This window comes from Neofelis nebulosa, chromosome 10 (assembly GCF_028018385.1).
Source record: "Neofelis nebulosa isolate mNeoNeb1 chromosome 10, mNeoNeb1.pri, whole genome shotgun sequence".
NCBI lineage: Eukaryota > Metazoa > Chordata > Mammalia > Carnivora > Felidae > Neofelis > Neofelis nebulosa.
In genome coordinates, this window is record NC_080791.1 from 11,382,499 (window position 1) to 11,404,497 (window position 21,999).

At 43.1% G+C, this 21,999-nt stretch overlaps 1 long non-coding RNA gene across 1 annotated transcript; it reads left to right on the forward strand.

Moving 5' to 3' along the window:
• Positions 1–15,074: 15,074 nt before the first annotated feature.
• On the forward strand, positions 15,075–18,249 carry LOC131486813 (uncharacterized). The gene is made up of 3 exons (XR_009249461.1): positions 15,075–15,560; positions 17,016–17,164; positions 17,913–18,249. It is a non-coding gene; the product is annotated as an uncharacterized LOC131486813 (long non-coding RNA).
• The last annotated feature ends 3,750 nt before the right edge of the window (positions 18,250–21,999 follow it).

Below are 21,999 nucleotides of genomic sequence, written 5' to 3' on the forward strand. Positions count from 1 at the left end.
CTCCAAGATTCCTGGCATGGTTTGTGGAAATAAGATCCTCAATACTGCAATTACAGTCAGAGTGTTGGGAGCCTTGGGATTCATTAATCTTGACCTCAGCATCGATTTCTTATTTAGTAATTAGCTTACCAGAGCCCCTGATGGCATAATCGCTCCATTTACATAATTAAGACATACATCTTGAACCTGGATAGTAGCCAGGATACTGAGGACACTGGACACTAAGGGCAGCAGGCGCTTGACAGTTTGTAGCCCCAGTTCCACACCCTCACCCGCTGATTCCATTTGCCTCCATGCCTTCGATGGGCTGAGAACTTCTCCTTAAAAACATTTTTTTGAGGGCTTATGCCAAGGAGATCAATCCACTTAAATTAGGCTTACAGAGAGGCTATAATGGTTTTAAAATATGCCCACAATTTCTTTGACACTTGTTCCTTCAGAAGGTGGAGTCTAATTCCCTTTCTCTTCAGTGTGGGCCAGAATCAATCAGTGACCTGCTTCTAAAGAATAGACTGTGGCAGATGGTGTGTGATTTCTAAAGCCAGTTCAAAATGCATTGCTGCTTCCTTCTCTGTCTGTCTGTCTCTCTCTCATTGCTCATTCTGGGGAACTCAGCTGCCATGTTGTGACAATATTCTGTTGTGGCAATATTCAGTCTGTGGTGAACCCACAATGGGGGGAGAAACTGAGGTCTTCTACCAAGCACTGGCACCAACTTGTTGGCCATATGAGTGCACCATCTTGGAAGTGGATCCTTCACACTCAGCATAAGCCTTCAGATGCACAGCCCAGACTAACATCTTGATGACCATCTCCTGAGAGATCCCAAGTCAGGACCACCGAACTAAGCCACTCCCAAATTTCTGACTCACAGAAACTGTGAGGATAATAAGTGTTTATAATTATTTTTAGCTATCAAGTCTTATGGTAATTTGCTGCCCACAATAAATAACTAACACTGAGGGCATTTCTGTCTCCAATGCTACTTCTTCAGGAGAGGATCTGATAGCAAACCAAACACAGCTAAAACTGTTCATACTTTGTGGTCCAGCAATTCCTCTTATAAGAGTGTATCTTATAAAAATACATATCTTTGCAAAATACTTGTAGAAACGTGTTCACTGCAGCATCCCTTGTAATAGTGAAAACTGAAAGCAATTAACATTTCCATCAATAGAATTCAATTAAATAAATTATGAAGAAAAGCTAAATAATTCTAAGTAAGAATTAAAGAAACTGAATTAGTAGAAGAAGAATTCTACATGCAAAACCCCCATTCCAGATGGTTTATCAGCTAGTTGACCAACAATTTATGGAAGAAACACTTGACTCTTTTTAAAATCACAAGGAATAATAAAAAAAAAAATGAACACTTCCTAACTCGCATATAATCTTGATATCCAAACCTGACAGAAATATTAAAAGAAAGGAGCATCATAAACAAATTTCACTCCTGAACACAGATGCAAACATTTCCCAAAAAATTTAGACACCAAATTCAACAATTTATAGAAAGATGTATATCATGAAAAAGTAGGGTTTAACGCAAAAACACAAGGCTGATTCAACCTTCAAAAAATCATTCACAAAAATTCATCATGCATTTGGGACAGAGCAAAGCTTAATAAATTACAAAACATGGGGTGCCTGGATGGCTCAGTGGTTGAGCATCTGACTTCGGCTCAGGTTATGATCTCACGGTTGGTGAGTTTAAGCCTTACATTGAGCTTTGTGCTGACAGCTCAGAGCCTGGAGCCTGCTTTGGATTCTGTGTCCCCCTCTCTCTCTGCCCCTACCCAGCTCACACTATCTCTCTTTCTCTCTCTCTTTCTCTCTTTCTCGATCTCACTGTCTCTCTCAAAAATAAATATTTTTAAAAATTTAAAAATTACAAAACATAAGGCTTGTAATAGGCTATATTCTCTGACCAGAATCTTTAAAAATCCAAAAATCAACAATAAACAATAGCCTCCTTCCCAAATAAAACCCTAATAGCAGTAACACCTAACTGAAAGTAAAGTATGTGTTTATAATTTCAGATACAGTCATTAGTTTCTTAAATAATGACTACATTTAAATTATAAATGGGAAATAATCAAAAAGAAAATACTGCGTATCAAAATGTATCCAGCATAGCTAAATCTACTTACAGAAATTTTAACGGTCTTAAGTTTCCCCTTTTACTATTAATGAAATTGGAAATAAATTAGGTAAGTATTCAACTTAAAAAATTGGATATAACAAATAAACCAAAAGAGGTTAGAAAAAGTAATAACAATGCATGTTTAAATTAATGAAACAGAGAACAGCAAAAATAAATTAAAAGAGTAAACGAAGCCAAAAGGCTGTTTTTTTTTTTTTTTTTAAGTTTCTTCATTTTGAGAGAGAGTGTGTGCAAGCAGGGGAGGGGCAGAGAGAGAAGGAGAGAGAGAGAATCCAAGCAGGCTCTGTGCTGTCATCCCAGAGCCCAACACAGGGCTCATACTCACAAACTATGAGATCATGACCTGAGCCAGCTCAAGAGGCAGACACTTAACTGACTGAGCCACCCAGGCGCCCCTGGGGTTTTTAGGGGGAAAAAATCATGAAATAAAATAATTGCTGCATCATTCATTAAGGACAAAACAGAAAAAGTAAATGTACACAATACTAGGGAAAAAAGGATATAAGTGACCACAGATAAGTTGATATTATGTGCAACATAGCTGAAACTCTAAAGGAAGTGGATGATTTTTCTAGTCAAATAATAACCCCAAAACTGGCCGAAAGAGAGAAAGGAAATCTGAACAGACAATAATTGTATAACAAATTGGAAAAACAACTAAAGATGTACCATTAAAAACAATTCCAGATCCAGATGTGTTTAAAGGCAAGTTCTATCTAACATTTAAAACCTGATCATTTCTATGTTATTTTAAATATTCCAGACCATTGAAAAAGTGGAAATTTTCTAACTTATTTTAGAACCAATAAAGCTAGTTGAACTTTATACCAAAGTATGACATTAAAATATTGACTAATCTCACTTATAAAGAAAGACATAGGGGGAGGAGCCAAGATGGGAGAACAGCATAAAAGTTTTTGTCCTGTGTCCATAAAATACAGCCAGACCAACATTAAACCATCCTGCACACCTAGAAAACTGACTTGAGGATTGACACAACAATCTGCACAACCTGAAACACAGAACCCAGCAGGTACGTGGTGCGGAGAGGTGAACTGGGGGAGACAGAAGCCACGGAGGGCAGGAAGCTGCTTTTCCTTGCTGAGATAGTATGAGAAAAGCACCTTCCCCCGAAAGCAGCTGGAGAGAAAGTGAAAAAGTGGAAACAGCCACCAAAAAGGGAGAAAGGAGAAAGGAGAGGGTTTGAATTCCATGAAGACGCTATAAACAAGGGAAACGCAGAGTCTGAAATGGCGCAGCTCGATACCTGGTGGTGGTCTGGTGAGAAGGGCGAATCCCCAGGAGCAGAGTGAAGTCTGGGGTCTTCAGGCCACATGGGGGAAAGGTGGTTTCCCTGCACGGAGGACATCGGGTAGAGGCTGTGTGCCCGCAGGCAAAGGCCCCAGTGGACCTGGGAGCACAACCACATTTGCTGGTGCTGAAAGAAGGTTGTCGGGACTGAAGCCTGGTGCCAGGTGTGTGTTGTGATTTTCCATAATCCCTGAAATGCTGCTGCTACACGATCGCGTCAACTTTTTCTGGGGCAGGCTGGCACCCGACTGCAGTCTCTGGGCAGCGGCAGCAGCAACAGCATGGTCCCGCGAAAGTTCCTGGGTGAGGTAGGCACCTGGCCAGTGCTCGATTGAGACCCCCCAGCAGAGCGGCAGAAGGGGTCAAAGCCGCAGTCCCTCAGAAGTGAGGGGTCAGGACACAGAGCTGCTTCTGACATAAAACTCAGTAAGGATGGGCTGCCTGGCAACCTGATGGCTTGGTCACGGACAGTGTAAAAGCAGGCAGTGGAAGAAAGTTGGAGACCAAGGACGGGTGCGTGATTGCTGGTCGAGGAGAGCACAGAGTTTCCATACTGGAGGCTGGGTAGCTGGGTGACACCATTTTTGCACCTCCCGCGCATGCGCATACACACCTACAAGCACCACAATGATCCACCCCAGTATACTAAGCAGCGCCATCTAGTGGAGGACGGAGCCATTACACTAAGCCCCGCCCAACTGAGCAACCTTACTCTCCAGGAACACCACAGATCTCTCCACCTGCTTAGTTTACGGACTATAAAATTCTTCATAGTTTGACTTCTAGGGGAAAACTATGTAATTTCAATTGTAATTCAGTCTGTTCGTTGGTCCATCTATTCAATTTTCTTTTTTTCTCTTTTCTTTCTTTTCTTTTTCTTGAATAAAGAGAAAAAATTTATTTTTCTTTTCAATTTTTATTAAAAATATTTTCCTTTAGGGACGCCTGGGTGGCTCAGTCAGTTAAGCGGCTGACTTCAGCTCAGGTCATGATCTCGCCATCCGTGAGTTTGAGCCCCACGTCGGGCTCTGTGCTGACAGCTCAGAGCCTGGAGCCTGTTTCAGATTCTGTGTCTCCCTCTCTCTGACCCTCCCCCGTTCATGCTCTGTCTCTCTCTGTCTCAAAAATAAATAAATGTTAAAAAATGTATATATTTTTCCTTTATTTTTTCTACTATATTTTTTCTTTTTTGTAAACTTTTCAAATTCTATTTTACTTCCATCATTCTATTTCATTGTATACATTTCACAAATTTTCAAGTGTTTTCCTTTCTTTTTCTTCTTTTTCTTTTTTCTTTTCTTTTTTTCTTCCCTTTTTTTTCTCTAATCTATCAAGCTCATTTCAATAACCAGACCAAAACACACCTAGGAGCTAGCATCATTTACTTGATTTGTGTGTGTGTGTGTGTGTGTGTGTGTGTGTGTGTGTGTGTGTGTGTTGTTTTTAATTTTTTAACTTGAATTTTTTTTTCCTTATTAATTCCTTTTCTTCCTTCAAAATGATGAAATGAATGAATTCACCCTAAAAGAAAGAGCAGGAGAAAACAACAACCAGGGACTTAATCAACACAGATACAAACAAGATGTTTGAACCACAATTTAGAATCACGATAATAAGAACACTAGTTGAGGTCAAAAATAGATTAGAATCCCTCTTTGCAGAGATAAAAGAAGTAAAAGCTAGTCAGGATGAAATAAAAAATGTTATAACTGGGTTGCAATCTCAAATGGGTGCCATGGTGGCAAGGATGGATGAGGAAGAACAGAGAATCTGCAACATAGAGGACAAACTTATGGAGAATAATGAAGCAGAAAAAAAAAGGGAGACTAAGGCAAAAGAGCACTATTTAAGAGTTAGAGAAACCAGTGACCTGTTAAAAAGGAAGAATATCAGAATCATAGGGGTCCCAGAAGAGGAAGAGAGAGAAAAAGGGGTAGAAGGGTTATGTGAGCAAATCATACCAGAAAACTTTCCTAACCTGGGGAAAGACACAGACCTCAAAATCCAGGAAGCACAGAGGATTCCCATAAGATTCAACAAACACTGACCATCAACAAGGCATATCATAGTCAAATTCACAAAATATTCAGGCAAAGAAAGAATCATGAAAGCAGCAAGGGAAATTAACCTACAAGGGAAGACAGATCAGGTTTGCGGCAGACCTATCCACAGAAACATGGCAGGCCAGAAAGAAATGGCAGGATATATTCAATGTGCTGAACCAGAAAAATTTGCAACCAAGAATTCGTTATCCAGCAGGGCTGTCATTCAAAATAGAAGGAGAGATTGAAAGTTTCCCAGACAAACAAAAATTAAAGGAGTTTGTGACCACTAAACCAGACCTGCAAGAAATCTTAAGGGGGACTCTCTGAGTGGGACAAAAGATGGGGGAAAAAAGCAACAAAGACTAGAAAGGACCAGAGAACACCACCAGAATCTCCAAATCTACAAGAAACATAATGGCAATAAACTCATATCTGTAAGTACTCACTCTAAACATCAATGGACTAAATGCTCCAACCAAAAGACAAAGGGTAACAGAATGGATAAGAAAACAAGATCCATCTATATGCTGTTTACAAGAGACCCAATTTAGACCTAAAGACACCTTCAGATTCAAAGTAAGGATGGAGAACCATCTATCTTGCTAATGATCACCAAAAGAAAGCTGGAGTAGCCATACATATATCAGATAATTTAGACTTTAAAATAAAGTCTGTAACAAGAGATGAAGAAGGGCATTATATCATAATTAAGGGGTCTATCCACCAAGAACACCTAACAATTTTAAACATCTATGTTCCAAATGTGAGAGCACCTAAAATATAAATCAATTAATCACAAACATAAAGAAACTCATTGATAATAATACCATAATAGTAGGAGACTTCAACTCCCCACTTACAGCAATGCAACGATCATCTAAACAGAAAATCAACAAGGAAACAATGGCTTTGAATAACACACTGGACCAGATGGACTTAACAGATATATTCAGAACATTTCATCCTAAGGCAACAGATATACATTCTTCACAAATGCACATGGAACGTTCCCCAGAATGGATCACATACTGGGGCAGCCCTCAACAAGTACAAAAAGATCGAGATCATACCATGCATATTTTCAGACCACAACACCATGAAACTCGAAATCAACCACAAGAAAAAATTTGGAAAGGTAGCAAACACCTGGAGACTAAAGAGCATCCTAGTAAAGAATGAATGGACTAACCAAGAAGTTAAAGAGGAAATTAAAAAGTACCTGGAAGCCAATGAAAATGATAACACCACAGTCCAAAACCTCTGGAACACAGCAAAGGTAGTCATAAGAGGGAAGTAAACAGCAATCCAGGTCTTCCTATAGAAGGAAGAAAAGTCTCAGATATACAACCTAACCTTAAACCTTAAAGAGCTGGAAAAAGAACAGCAAATAAAATGCAAAACCAGCAGAAGACAGGAAATAATAAAGATTAGAGAAGAAATCAATGCTATTGTAACCAAAAACAAAAAAACAAAAAAAAAAACCAACCCAGTAGAACAGATCAATGAAAACAGAAGCTGGATCTTTGAAAGAATTAACAAAATTGATAAACCATTAGCCAGTTTGATCAAAAAGAAAAGGTAAAATACCCAAATAAATAAAATCAAGAATGAAAGAGGAGACATCACAACCAACACAGCAGAAACACAAACAATAATAAGAGAATATTATGAGCAATTATATGCCAACAAAATGGGCGATCTGGAAGTAAAGGAATAATTCTTAGAAACATATACACTACCAAAACCAAAACAGGAAGAAATAGAGAATTTGAACAGACCCACACTAGTAAAGAAATGAAATTTGTAATAAAAAAATCTCCCAAAAAACAAGAGTCTGGGGCCAGATGGCTTTCCAGGGAATTCTACCAAACATTTAAGGAAGAGTTGACACCTATTCTCTTGAAGATGTACCAAGAAATGGAAATGGAAGGAAAACTTCCAAACTCTTTCTACAAAGCTAGAATTACCTTGATTCCAAAACCAAAGACCCAACTAAACAGGAGAACTATAGACCAACTTCCCTGATGAACATGGATGCAAAAATCCTCAACAAAATATTAGCCAACGGGACCCAACAATATGTTAAAACAATTATTCACCACGAGCAAGTGGGATTTATACCTGGGATGCAGGGCTGGTTCAATATCCACAAAACAATCACTGTGATTCATTACATCAATAAAAGAAAGGACAAGAACCACATGATCCTCTCAAGAGATGTAGAGAAAGCATTTGACAAAATACAGCATCCTTTCTTGATAAAAACTCTTAAGAAAATAGGGATAGAAGGATCATAACTTGAGATCATAAAAGCTATCCATATATGAAAGACCCAACGTTAATATCATCCTCAATGGGGAAAAACTTAGAGCTTTCCCCCTAAGGTCAGGAACAAGACAAGGATGTCCACTCTCGCCACTGTTATTCAACATAGTATTGGAAGTCTTAGCCTCAGCAATCAGACAGCACAAAGAAATAAAAGGCATCCAAATTGGCCAGGAGGAGGTCAAATTTTCACTCTTCACAGATGACATGATACTCTATTTGGAAAACCAAAAATATTCCACCAAAAAACTGCTAGAACTGACAGGAAGTTACTGCAGGGGCTGTGGGAGGGGGGATGGGCTAAATGGATAAGGGGAATTAAGAAATCTATTCCTGAAATCATTGTTGCACTATATGCTATCTTGGATGTAAATTTTAAAAAATTAAAAATAAATTAAAAAAAGAAAGACATAAAAGTTATAAATGCAACAATAGCAAATAAAACTTCTCACTGGTATAAAAAGACTCAGTACATCACAGTCCTCAGTAGGGACTATTCCAGGAATATGAACACAGGTTCGACATCTAGAAATCTATTAATGTTTAACTTCAATTAATCAGAAGAGAAAAACCAAGTGGTTGTGACAACAGATTCTGAAAAAACCTGTGATATTTACATCTATTCCTAATTAAATTGATAATAAGGAATAAAGAAATACAATTATAGTTAAATGAATGATTTCCTAAAAGCAACACCAAATTAGGAGTTATCTTTTGGAGCTGGGGAAGGAGGGGCTAGGCTACCAGAGAGAGAAGAGACAGAGCAAATAAAATTGGTCACATTGTAGTTCTTTTTTTTTAATATGAAATTTATTGTCAAATTGGTTTCCATACAACACCCAGTGCTCATCCCAACAGGTGCCCTTCTCAATGCCCATCACCCACTTTCCCCTACCTCCCACCCCCCATCAACCCTCAGTTTATTCTCAGTTTTTAAGGGTCTCTTATGGTTTGCTTCCTTCCCTCTCTGTAACTTTTTTTCCCCTTCCCCTCTCCCATGGTCTCCTGTTAAGTTTCTCAGGATCCACGTAAGAGTGAAAACATACGGTATCTGTCTTTCTCTGTAGGACTTATTTCACTTAGCATAACACTCTCCAGTTCCACCCACGTTGCTACAAAGGGCCAGATTTCATTCTTTCTCGTTGCCAAGTAGTATTCCATTGTATATATAAACCACAACTTCTTTATCCATTCATCAGTTGATGGACATTTAGGCTCTTTCCATAATTTGGCTATTGTTGAAAGTGCTGCTGTAACCATTGGGGTACAAGTGCCCCTATGCATCAGCACTCCTGTATCCCTTGGGTAAATTCCTAGCAGTGCTGTTGCTGGCTCATAGGGTAGATCTATTTTTAATTTTTTGAGGAAACTCCATACTGTTTTCCAGAGCGGCTGCACCAGTTTGCATTCCCACCAACAGTGCAAGAGGGTTCCTATTTCTCCACATCCTCTCCAGCATCTATAGTCTCCTGATTTGTTCATTTTAGCCACTGTGCCTGGCACTTAACAAATGGTGCTGGGAGAACTGGACAGCAACATGCAGAAGAATGAAACTAGACCACTTTCTTACACCATTCACAAAAATAAATTCAAAATGGATAAAGGACCTGGTTGTGAGACAGGAAACCATCAAAACCCTAGAGGAGAAAGCAGGAAAAAACCTCTCTGACCTCAGCCGCAGCAATTTCTTTTTTTTTTTTTTTTTTTTTAATATTTTTTTTCAACGTTTTTTATTTTTATTTTTGGGAGAGAGAGAGACAGAGCATGAACGGGGGAGGGGCAGAGAGAGAGGGAGACACAGAATCGGAAACAGGCTCCAGGCTCCGAGCCATCAGCCCAGAGAGCCTGATGCGGGGCTCGAACTCACGGACCGCGAGATCGTGACCTGGCTGAAGTCGGACGCTTAACCGACTGCGCCACCCAGGCGCCCCAAGCCGCAGCAATTTCTTACTTGACACATCTCCAAAGGCAAGGGAATTAAAAGCAAAAATGAACTATTGGGACCTCATGAAGATAAAAAGCTTCTGCACTGCAAAGGAAGCAATCAACAAAACTAAAAGGCAACCGATGGAATGGGAAAAGGTATTTGCAAATGACATATTGGACAAAGGGCTAGTATCCAAAATCTATAAAGAACTCACCAAACTCCACACCTGAAAAACAAATAATCCAGTGAAGAAATGGGCAGAAGACATGAATAGACACTTCTCTAAGGAAGACATCCAGATGGCCAACAGGCACATGAAAAGATGCTCAACGTCACTCCTCATCAGGGAAATACACATCAAAACCACTTTGTAGTTTGGTTTTTTTTTTTAATTTTTAATGTTTATTTATTTTTGAGACAGAGACAGAGCACGAGCAGGGAAGGGGCAGAGAGAGAGGGAGACACAGAATGTGAAGCAGGCTCCAGGCTCTGAGCTATCAGCACAGAGCCCGACGCAGGGCTCGAACTCACGAACTGTGAGATCATGACCTGAGCCGAAGTCAAACGCTTAACCGACTGAGACACCCAGGCGCCCCAAAACCACTTTGTAGTTCTTAAGTAGTTGGTGGGTTCACAGGTATTCATTTTATTATAATGCTTTATTATTTGCATATATGTCATACATTTTATGTATTGTTTTCTACATAAAAAGAATATCTAAAACAATAGTGAACTTTATGCTAAGCTGAAATTCTAAGCTATTTCCATTAAACCCAGGAACAAGGCAAGGCTATGATCAACATTATTAAATATTATTTGGGAGAATTAGCTAATGCCCCTCCCCATTAAATAACCCACATAAATATTAGAAGAGACACAACTTGTTTGAAATTGCAGTGCTTTTATAGCTAAAAGGCCCAAGGGACTCCATTTTTAAAAAATAAAAAAAAACTTCTTTAACTGATAACTTGTTATGATGACTAGATATAAGATAATAAGAAAAATACATAAAAATCACTTTCTCTTCTTTGTACTCAACAAAATCAGTGAGAAACAGAAATGAAAACAAAAGACCCATTCCCAAAAGGGGCAAAAACTGTAAAATATTGGGGAATAAGATTTATAAGAGCAACACAGAACCTTTAGAAGAAAATACTAAAAACACAATAGTCATATAGGGACACAGAAAAAGATGGGCCATTTAGCTATGTAAATTTTTTCTTTTTAGTTTATGACAAAGACACCATAAGAGAAATGAAAAGAAATAGTATACAATAATATTTAGGATGATATATTATAGAGTTAATATCCTTAATATACAGAGAGGTCTTACTAGAGTTAATGTCCTTAATATACAGAGAAGTCTTACAAACTGATGCAGTAGACCAACAGCACAATAGGAAAATGAGCAAATGACAGAAACTGGTAATTTACAGAAGGGAAAATCCAAAGGACCAATGAACTTTCAATCTCATTAGGTAATGGAAACTCAAGTTAAAGATTGGAAAAATATAGATTAAAGAGTATCAATTTTCAAAAATAACCTGACTCAAATCTCAAATTACTAGTTGTATCACCTTAAGCCTTTCTGTGCCTAAGTCTCTTCATTTTTAAAATGAGAGTGAAACTCACAGCTTCCCACGATTGTTGTGAGAAAGAAAAGAGCATTTAGAAAAATAAAGCTGGGAATGGTGTCTTGAACAAAATAGACAGCCCATAATGTTAGCTCTTGTTATTACTAATATAACAACTGAGGAAGTGGAGTGATGGGCATTTAATCCATTACTGGTGGTGCTGTAAATTTCTGCCAGCATTTTAGAAAGTCAACTGGCAATATATATTTAAAAATTAAAATATACTTATGTGGGTAGGGAAGGCAGGGAAAGGGGCATGAGGGAACTTTCTGGAATGGTGGTAATGTTCTACATCTTGTAGAAGTTTGGGTTACACTAGGGTTTACATTTGTCAAAACTCCCTATGTACACTTAAGATTTGAGCATTTTGGGGTGCCTGGGTGGCTCAGTTGGTTAAGCATCTGACTCTAGGTTTCAGTTCAGGTCATGATCTTGTGGCTTCATGGGTTCAAGCCCCACATTGAACTCTATGCTGGCAGCACGGAGCCTGCTTGGGATTCTCTCTCTCTCTCTCTCTCTCTCTCTCTCTCTCTCTCATTGCCTCCCTCCCTCTCTTCCTCCTCCACATGCATCTGTGTCTCTCAAAATAAATAAATTTTAAAAAGATTTGAACATTTTATTATGTGTAAATGTTGTATTAAAAATATAAAATATATAGAATTCTACTCTATGATATGCTCGCTGAAGAATTTAGGGGAATATATACTGGTGTCTGAAATGTACTTTGAAATGTATCAGAATATAAGTTGGTGCTAGGGGTTGAATTGTGTCCCACCAACATTTTTAGGTTAAAGTTCTAACTGTCAGTACCTCAGAAGTGACTTTGTCTGGAGACAGAGTCTTTACAGAAATAATCAAGTTAAAATGAGGTCATCAGAATGGGCCCTGATCCAATATAACTGACGTCCTATTAAAAAAAGGAGATTTGGACACAGGGACAGACATGCATTGAGAGAAGATGGTATGAAGAGACACAGAGAGAAGACGGCCATCTACAAGCCAAAGAGAGCGGTCTGGAACAGATTCTTCCCTCAGAGAAACCATCACCACTAACACCTTGACTATAGATTCCTAGGCTCCAGAACAGTGAGACACTAAACTCTTATCTGTTGAAGCCACCCAGTGTGAGATACTTGTTATAGATACCCTGGGAAGCTGATGCTGCTGGATTGATGGACGGTTGGAGTTTGGATAGACAGGAATGTAGTAAAACAAATACAGTACAAATATTAATGAGGGGAAGACTCCAGATGCCAAGTTCACTGTAAAGTTCTTTCAACTTGGTTGTATGCTTGAAACTTTTCAAACGTTGGGAAGGAAGAGAGCATTTCAAAAATGTTCTCTTAGAACGGAGAACAGTCAATTCCATTACAAATAGTATCTCCATTCCTAGGAGTTCCGTGACTAGGTAATCCCACAGAAAGGATCACAAAGCTTCAGATGAAGCAATCATCAGGGTAACAATGGCATTTAGACCACACACACACACACACCACAGCCCTACATGTGGGCTTGGAAATTCTATGTTGGAGATTCTCTCTTACAAAGCACCAGCATATCAGTATGTATTTGCTTATTTCACTCCTGTTTGTAGTGACAAAGAACCTGAAAATGGCCTGACTGCCCCTCAGTAGGGGATGGTTGGCTCAGTGGTGGTTTGTCTGTGGAATCTATGGTGCTGTTATTTGAATGAGGTAAATCTATATTATTTTCCCCCACCTCCACTCTTAGCCTCTGCCCTGTGTTGTGCTTCAACAAAACCTATATTATGAAGAGTATTTTTGCTTTTATAATAAAGACATAGTTTTTGTTGTTGTTTTTAATGAAAGAGGTCATCCCTCTGCTGAGACTCTCACTATGGACAGGCCACCTCATCCTCCAGGCACGTTCCTGCACCTTTAGCCATTTAGGAGAGGGAGGGTGGGCACCCAGGCCTGGCTGAGGCTGCTTACCCTCAGGTTGGATGGTCGAAGCAAGGAAGCACCCAACAGTCAGCCCAGAAAGGTAAGTCGAGGGAATGAAATGGGCTCATCAGTTCCTCCTGACAGCTGAAAACAGGAGTAGAAACTGAGCTGGGGTTCAGGTCTGGTGAAGAATTGGGGGCTTGTTCATTGAAAATCCACATCTTAGGGGACCAGCAGAACAAGGAACAGTGGGTGGGTAAACAAGAGGGAAGATTCTAGAACCAGCATAGTCTGAGTTTGGAAATTCTGGCTGTCCCACTCCCTGTGAGGCTGGGCAGATGCCTTGTCCTATTTTGTCTTTTGTAAAATCAGGTTTGATGAGAAGAGTAAATGCAATGGTGTATATGAAACACGTACCATAGATGCTCAGGACACTGTCCTTATTACCTCTCTGTACGCACCCAATCATCATCGCAGGTGCTCGGTTGTGGTGACCACTGTTGTCATGCCTACAGTATTTCCCTAGTCTTTTCTGGAAATAGACAAAGGGAGAAACTTGCTTCTGCCAACCTTGCTCTCTGCTCCACAACTCTGGAAGCTCCTTCTGGTTCCTCTGCATGCAGCTGAGGAATGCAGCCCTTAGACAGCTCAGATGGCAGGAAGCCAGGGAAAGAACACATCACAACCGTGTCCCCGTAATAACTGGTCTTGATTCCCCTATGCAAATGGCTCGTGGGTACACTGTGCCAATGAAGACATCAGGATTTGAGGATCAAGTTTAGGTATCTGGTCCAGGGCTAGGTTCTTATTGTAGTGTGTTCATGAGGGAGAGAGAGAGAGAGAGAGAGAGAGAGAGAGAGAGAGAGAGAGAGAGAGAGAGAGAAACAGACAAGGACATAAAGAGGGAAAGAAGGCTGGCTTGTTTCACAGAGTGAGGAAGCAGGCAAAATCATACTATTCAAAATGTTATTTCTGAAAATCAGAAAGTGATAACCCTCATGTGCATGCAGATCAGCCTTGGAGATACTTAGATACAACATGCTCTGCTCTGAGAGGCCGCGTGGCTGCTGAGTCGCCCGCCTCTACCGCAGAGGCTGAGTCTGGCTGGGTGGGTGAGGCAGCAGAGGGCACACCAGCGGATAGAAGATTGGAGAACCTGTGACTCAGAGGTGTTTTGTGTATCCCCTTATACTGGACGAGCTACTCCTGGCCCTCCAAGACAGAAAGCAAACCTCCTGTGCCTTGAAGCCCCTGGACATCCCTCCCCTACTGCTCACCACCCTGTGGCAATCTCAGTGGCAATTTTACTGCTTTGCTAAACGCTTTCCTCGATTGAAGCAGAACACAGGAAGTCACGCTTCTTTGAAGAAACCACTCCTCACAGGACTGTGGACCATCTTTCCTGTCCTCCATAAAAATGTCTCAATCTCAGGGGGCTTGTAACAACTCTGCCCTAATCGTGAGCCAGCCTGTGCCTTGTCCCCGGTCTCCCATCACCCTTCATCACCGTAAAGATGACAGAGGAAGGGACAGACAGCTTCTGCTGCAGGATTGGAGTTTGGAGGGTGCCTCCCGTCACTCGTGCTGGAAGCTCGGACTCTCCTGGCATCCACATCAGCTCTGGTCTTCAACGTCACTGGCTTCCTGAGCACTCTACTCTGGCCTGTCACCCACCTTTCTTTCACAGTCCTGTGTTCCTTTGTCTATCCCCTTCAGTTCTGTGTTAATGCCTCAGTGACCCCGGTGGGCGGTCATTGGGAACAACTGTCTTCTGGAAGGTTGGCCAGTCTCTGTAGGCTTGGCCATTTCCCTCCCATTACCTGAAGCTGGAAGCTGAAATTAGTCTGGTTTTATCTCCCTTGGTGAAATCATTGCTCCCTGGCTCTGCAATTCAAGGCTGCTGCCTTGGGTTGGCCCTTCCCATTATGTCTATTGCATAACAAGTGCCTTTGTTCCTGGCTGAGTGTGACATTACTCAAATGTGACAATGCTCCCTTTGTTCTCCTCCTCCCAGGGCCTCAGCGGCTCCACACCACACCACCCTGAAAACCAAATCAGCAGAAGCCTGCTGGAAATTGATGCGTGATGCCTGAGAAACTTGCTCCAGATGCTAAGAGATGCCCATTACTGGCACCTTCCCTTGACTGTCTCAGAATTGCTTGAGGGCCCTGTTGCTTTGTCAGCCACGCCAGTAATGAGCTGGTAAACCTCACTAACCTTGGCCAATTGCAAGGTCACGTCTGGACTCACGTAAGTTTTTCTGGAGATTTCCAAGCAAGGCAGTCATTCAAGAGCTCATCGAGCCCATCCTCTAGCTTCCAGGCTAACCAGACCACCGTCCATTGTCCAATAAAAAAGGGCATCCATTATACCTTCAACCCTCATAAGACCCCCTGTGAAGGAGGTGTTCCATTCACATTTTACAGATGAAAACAGTGAGCCTTGGGGGGATACAAGGCTAGGAAGTGGTGGCACTGGTCAGGAACTGAGGGTTTGCTTCACTCCCCAGACTGGCCCTGCAGACCTAGAGAAACAAGTTCAAGGTCCTCTTCCCCTCCCCTGCTTCTCAGCTACGCCTGACAAAGTGGAATAGGACTTGAAAGGGGAACCTTTGCCCCAAAGACAACTGGAGACCCAAGTCTCATCTCTGTGAAGCAGCTTCCTTGTAGAGTGAGGGAGGCAGGGGCTGGGGCGCCAAGTGAGCATGACCGAGCTGAGCACATCCTCCAACTTTGGTGTGAGCACAGTCTCTGTGAGCCAGGGCTTTCCTCTCGCCATCCCGGTGTAGGGGAAGGAGATGAGGGGCACACGTGAGACGCAAACTCTCAGGTCTCTAGGTCAAGTCGCAGCTGCCTCAACAAGGTCATCCAGACAGAGAGGCGGCCAGGCTGAGAAACCCAGAATTTCAGGCAGACGATTTCAGGGCTCCCTTGATGAAGGTCTCCAGATTTGCATCCCGCCCCTGCCTCCCTCTGTTAGGTGAGGCTCCCTGAGTTCGAGGAACTGGAGGACAGGGGATACCCTCCCCGCCTTTGACTCCCAGCCCTATAGGGTGGCTCATCACCAACAGAAACTTATTTCTCACAGTTCTGGAGGCTATGAGTCCAACACCACGGTATCGGTATGGTCTCGCTCTGCCGAGAGCTCCCTTCTGGGTTGCAGATGGCTGACTCCCCGTGTCCTCACAGGGCAGAGAGAGAGGGAAGCAAGTTCTCTGTGATTCTTACAGAGGGCACTAATCCCATTCATGAGGGCCCCACCCCATGACCTCACCTAATCCTAATTACCTCCCAAAGGCCCCACCTCCCTCCATCTCACTGGGTGACAGAGTTTCAACATGTACATTTTGTTTTTTTTTTAATTTTTTTTAACGTTTTTTTTTTTTTTTTTTTTTTAATTTTTGAGACAGAGAGAGACAAAGCATGAACGGGGGAGGGTCACAGAGAGAGGGAGACACAGAATCTGAAGCAGGCTCCAGGCTCTGAGCTGTCAGCACAGAGCCTGACGCGGGGCTCGAACTCACAGACCGCGAGATCATGACCTGAGCCGAAGTCGGACGCCTAACCGACTGAGCCACCCAGGCGCCCCTCAACATGTACATTTTGTGAGGATACGAATGTTCAGTCCATAACAGGGTGGAAGGTTTTCCTTTCCTTTTTGGTTATGAAAGCAAGAGCCACTCTCATAGCAGGTCTCTTGTTGCAGGTGGAGAGGGAAACCCATCTGAAAAGCATCGGAGGCAATGCCTCTGACCTTTCCGGATACCCTCTGCCCCTCCCACCCACCAAAGTGCGGTTCCGCCTGTGGCTTGGGAAAAGCACAAAACCAGGTCGACCAGGGCTCCCAGGACTTGGGTAAGAGCAGGCAGGGGTGGCGGGGAGGTGGAGGCCGGGGCAGGGTGAGGGATGGGAGAGAGGAAGAAGGTGAGAAAGAGGGAGTGGACAGAGTGGGGGAGAAAGAGCGAAATGCAAAGAGAGGAGAGGGAGGACTAATAAAGCAAGGACACGATAGAGAAGGGCAGGGAGAGGACATCCATTGCCTCTTGCTCTACGGACCGCATTGACTGCAGAGCCAGAGCGTGTGAGATTCTGGCCCACTGCTCACTCAGACCCGGCTGACAATGGTTTTCCTGCTGGTGATCCAGCCTGAACAGCAGAAAACAGAAGCTTTTCTAACAGTGATGATAACACTAGTAAATAAAACAGCTAATGTTGAGAGCAATTAGGGTTGAAAGAAAATCTTGCTGCACTGAGAGAAGCCATTCCATTGTCCTCTTAACTTCAATTGGTGTCTAGTGGAGGGATGTTCAATGCTTTAGAAAAAGCGGGGGTCTTTGGGGTTTTTTTATTTATTCATTTTAGAGGTGGGGGGAGTGCATGAGTGGGGGAGGAGGCAGCAAGAAACAGAGAGAGAGAGAGAGAGAGAGAGAGAGAGAGAGAAAATCTTAAGCAGGCTCCACACTCAGCACAGAGCCTGATGCAGGGCTCGATCCCATGACCCTGGGATCATGACCTGAGCCAAAATCAAGAGTTGGACATTCAACCGACTTGTAGCAGGATTCTCGCACACCGAGAGTTGTGACACCCAGGCTTTTCTTTCCAGGAAGCAACCTTATTCCTGGCGGCACCGGTCCGTTGGGCTTGTACCTGAAGAACTGAGCCCTGAATGCCACGTGGAGTAGTTTTCTATATATTTTTTACTTCTTTGTCTCCTATGTACAGTGACACACAAACATGCAGTCTGATTAAGTGGTCTCATGTTACAAGGTCGTGAGGAATGTTGTCACGTACGTATAGCCAGGTTGCCTTGAGGGCTTTTATTTTTCCTTAGGGAGGGGACCTTACCACAGACTGAGCCACCCAGGTGCCCTAGAAAAAGTGTTTGTAAGCTGGAAAGAAACTTGGGCGTCACTGGGGCTTTAGACACCCTCATTTTACAGATAAGTCTGAGAGAAATTAAGTGATTTTTTTTTTCAACACCACTAGGTGAGTAAAGAACAGAATCTGACTCTGGGGAGTCTGGACTTCCGATATGAGAGGTGGCTTCACAGGGCTGAGAGTCGGGGTGGGGGTCTGGGGCCTGACAGCCTTGAGTTACAGGCCCAGCAGGAGAGACTTTTTCTTTTAGGGTCTCCTCTCTAGAAAGGGTTTTGAGAACTGTTGTAATGGAAAAATAGGATCATCTCTCCCCTGAGTGTAGCGGGATTCCGTGGTAGCTTCCCCTTGCGGTGCTGGGGACAAGGACCGCGTTAGCCCAAGAGCCCAAGAAGCTCAGAGAGCCTGGCTCTCACTGTGAGGGAGAGTGCTTTCTCAAGTATTCTACCCCACACAACAGGGGCTTGACATCTGTGCCCACACTATGTGGAGCTGTGACCCTCTTTCCTTTCCCTGCCTTACCACAGATCCACGCGCCTTCCTCCGCCATTTAGACCTGCGCCATCCAACGAGGCAGCCACCAGCTGTCACAGCTATTTGCATTTAAATTCACCCACATGAGGGGCACCTGAGTGGCTCAGTTAAGTGTCAGACTCTTGATTTAGGCTCAGGTTATGATCTCACGGTGTGTGAGTTTGAGCCCTGCATCAGGCTCTGCGCTAACAGCACAGAGCCTGCTTGGGATTCTCTCTCTCTTTCTCTCTCTGCCCCTTCTCTGTTCACAATCTCACTCTCTCTCTCTCTCTCTCTCTCTCTGAAAATAAAATAAATGAGCATTTAAAAATAAATCAGTAAATTCATTCACGTGAAACAAAACGTAAGATTCAGTTCCGTCTGTCACATTTCAAGCGTGACCTGCAAGCCAGTGTCTCCCTTATTAGACAGCACAGTATAGAACGTGTCCATCATTGCAGAAAATATCACCAGACGCTGATAGTTTTAGATGCTATAGATAGTTACGTTGTTTTTTGTATGCTGTTCTGTTTCTACTAATCCTTCTAAATTGCTGTAAGCCTAGCCGTTGGCGGTTTGCAGCTCCCTGGGCACCTAGACGGTATCACTTCGCATCCGTCACTGGCGGCTGAGGGCCCTGCAGGCAGAGAAGGCGCTGTGCCCCCTTCTGGAGCAGCAGGCCAGACGAAACAGGTGACTTCACACTGCCTGCCCCGGCTCATTGCTGGTCTCTTTCCTCTCCACCATCCCTGACTTTCTCTGTCACTCCCCAGTGTCCCTGGTGATTGCAGCTTAAATACCTTCAAGGGCTACTGAGGCTCCAAATTCCTGCTGAGTTGAGCCGAGCACAGAGAATTTATCGCCAGACTCTGAATCGGCTCATTCCCGCCTGCCTTCCTCGTTTCCCCTTCCTTACCATGACCTCGATTTCCAATCCAATATATGTGCTAACAATAAGGCAGCAACCGTGACACCCTGTGATTGGAATCCAAAGAGAAAAGGCCAGATTCCTGCTCCCCAGCCATCGCTGGCTCTCCTAGAGAGAGGAGAAGGAGGCACAGGAAGGAGGAAAGCACTACTTGCTTCCCCAGCAAGTGGGGTTTATTTTGCCAATCAAGTGAAAGGAAACAGGATGATACCCATCAATTTCCTAAACCATAGAGAATGCTCATCTGTCTTTCCTTCTTCGGTTTTTTTTTTTTGTCCCAACTAAAACTCTTCCTATTAGCTCAGATGTCTCATTCATTCATTCACCGATTCATTCACTCCCTCGTTTTTCATAACCAGAGCTGCACATCAGAATCACCGACCTTTTACAAAGCACACAAACCCAAATGATGGGCAGGCAAGCTGCATCTGAGTTTGTGAAGGGTGGGGATGGAGAGACATGGAGCCTGGGAGGGGTGTTGGGCTGGGGGCTCATATGTTTTGCAAAAGATTAAAGTTATTCTACTGTTTGATCATGGGTAGGAAGCCCTGCAGTCATCCATTCCTTCATCATTCCTTCCTCTATTCATTCAACAAACATTCCTTGAATGCCAAGGACTGTGTTAGGTGAAGGGGAGATGATGGAGCTTATGCAGAGCTACTTAGGATTGGCTGCACCTTAGAAACACCTGAGAACTTTTGACATTCCTGATGCCCAGGCTGTGCACCCTTGGGGCAGGGACACAGGTTGGCATTTGTTAAGTATTACGGGTAATTCCAATATGGTGGCTTAGGGTGAAAGAGAGAAAGCATGGGTTGGGGAGGATGGGGGTTCTCACTTAGCCGTGTTGGGGGGGCACGGGTCAACAAAGCTGCACTGTAGATGGACACAGTGACAGCATACGTGCTAGCCAGCTCAATGTCTCCAGTATCCCTCATCAGACAGTGACCAGGGCAAAGAAGAAGGGCAGGGCTGACCCAGGGCAGAATTCAAAGGACACAATTCTCGGCGCTGTCCTAAAGAAAGAAGAAGCCTACGGCAGCCCCTAGAGTTGGTCAGACCACAAACTAGAACTTGCAATGGACTTGTCCCATTAACAACATGAAACCTGATCTGAAGCAAGATAATCTGTGCTCGGGGAGACGCCACCATTGCTGGGGAGGATGGCTGTGGGGAGGGCCAGGGAAAGACATCTCTCATCTCATTCCACTATTTTTACCCCTTTGTCAACAGTTTTGCCCATGTTTTTTGTCAACATTTCTGAGCACCTCCCAAGAGTCAGGCACTCCGTCAGACAGTGAGGATCTGGTCCCGACCCTCAGTGAGTGCGTTGTCTCAGGCAGGGCACAGACTTGGTCTGTTTCTTTATCCATAATGGAGGGCATAATGGAGGGAAATCTCTGACATTCCAAAAGCTCTAACGTCATTTGCTTCTATGACACTCTGATGAGGAGTTAAAATGGGAACACGTTCTTTGCCTCCTAAGCTGATTTTTTGAGTGGCTGGTGAATAATGCATATACTTTTGCGGTGTTATGAGTCTGGCCCAACTGTCGTCCACTTCTGGAAATCAAAGCAAATCCCAATCACATGTCTACAAGTAGGAGCTGAGCTCTGATGAGGGATATGCATTCTGCAGAGTCTGGCACAGGGCAAGACCCCAGCCTATTCTCTTTCACTTCTGAGGGCTCCCTGACTCCAGTCTGCCCCATCTCAAAAGCAATGCAATGCAAGAACCTCCACTCAGGCATGCCCGTGCATTTCTACTTAGGGAGTTGTTTGTTTGTCTATGTGGCTGTGATTGTTCCGAGCCCAAAGTCCAGCCAGTGTGCTTTTGCTTAGCAGCCTTTAGGGATGGCCCCTATTCCAGAAAGTCACATCAGGCCAGTGCTTCTTACAGTAGGAAAAGGGCCTTCCAAAGTTGAGGGAGGAGGTTAGAAGGGCTCATGTTCTGTTCTGCCTGGAACCAATTCCCTTCTGTTTTGTTGTATAGTTTTAACATTGCAAAAGAAAGGCTATGCTGTATGTAAGGAAAGGCAGGAATTTTGCAATTAAGAAAGAGTTGACTACTTTATAATTAAGCTGGGCCTAATGAAGTTGATGATATTTTTCCATTTTCTACCTACAGAAGCAGAAATATCATGTATTTTACCCTGTAAATAAATTAAACCTCATTATGCCTGAGTTTGTTCATCTGTAAAATGGGGGCAGAGCTACTTACTTGGCAGGACTGTTGTGAAGCTAACCGTGCCCACACAGTACCTGAACACACTCCTTTTATGTAAAACCTGAAACCCAGCATCTACTAAGTGCCAGGCCACTGGCCCAAAAATTGTAGCTGTCATTATGGTAATGAGCTGTTTGACAGCCATCTG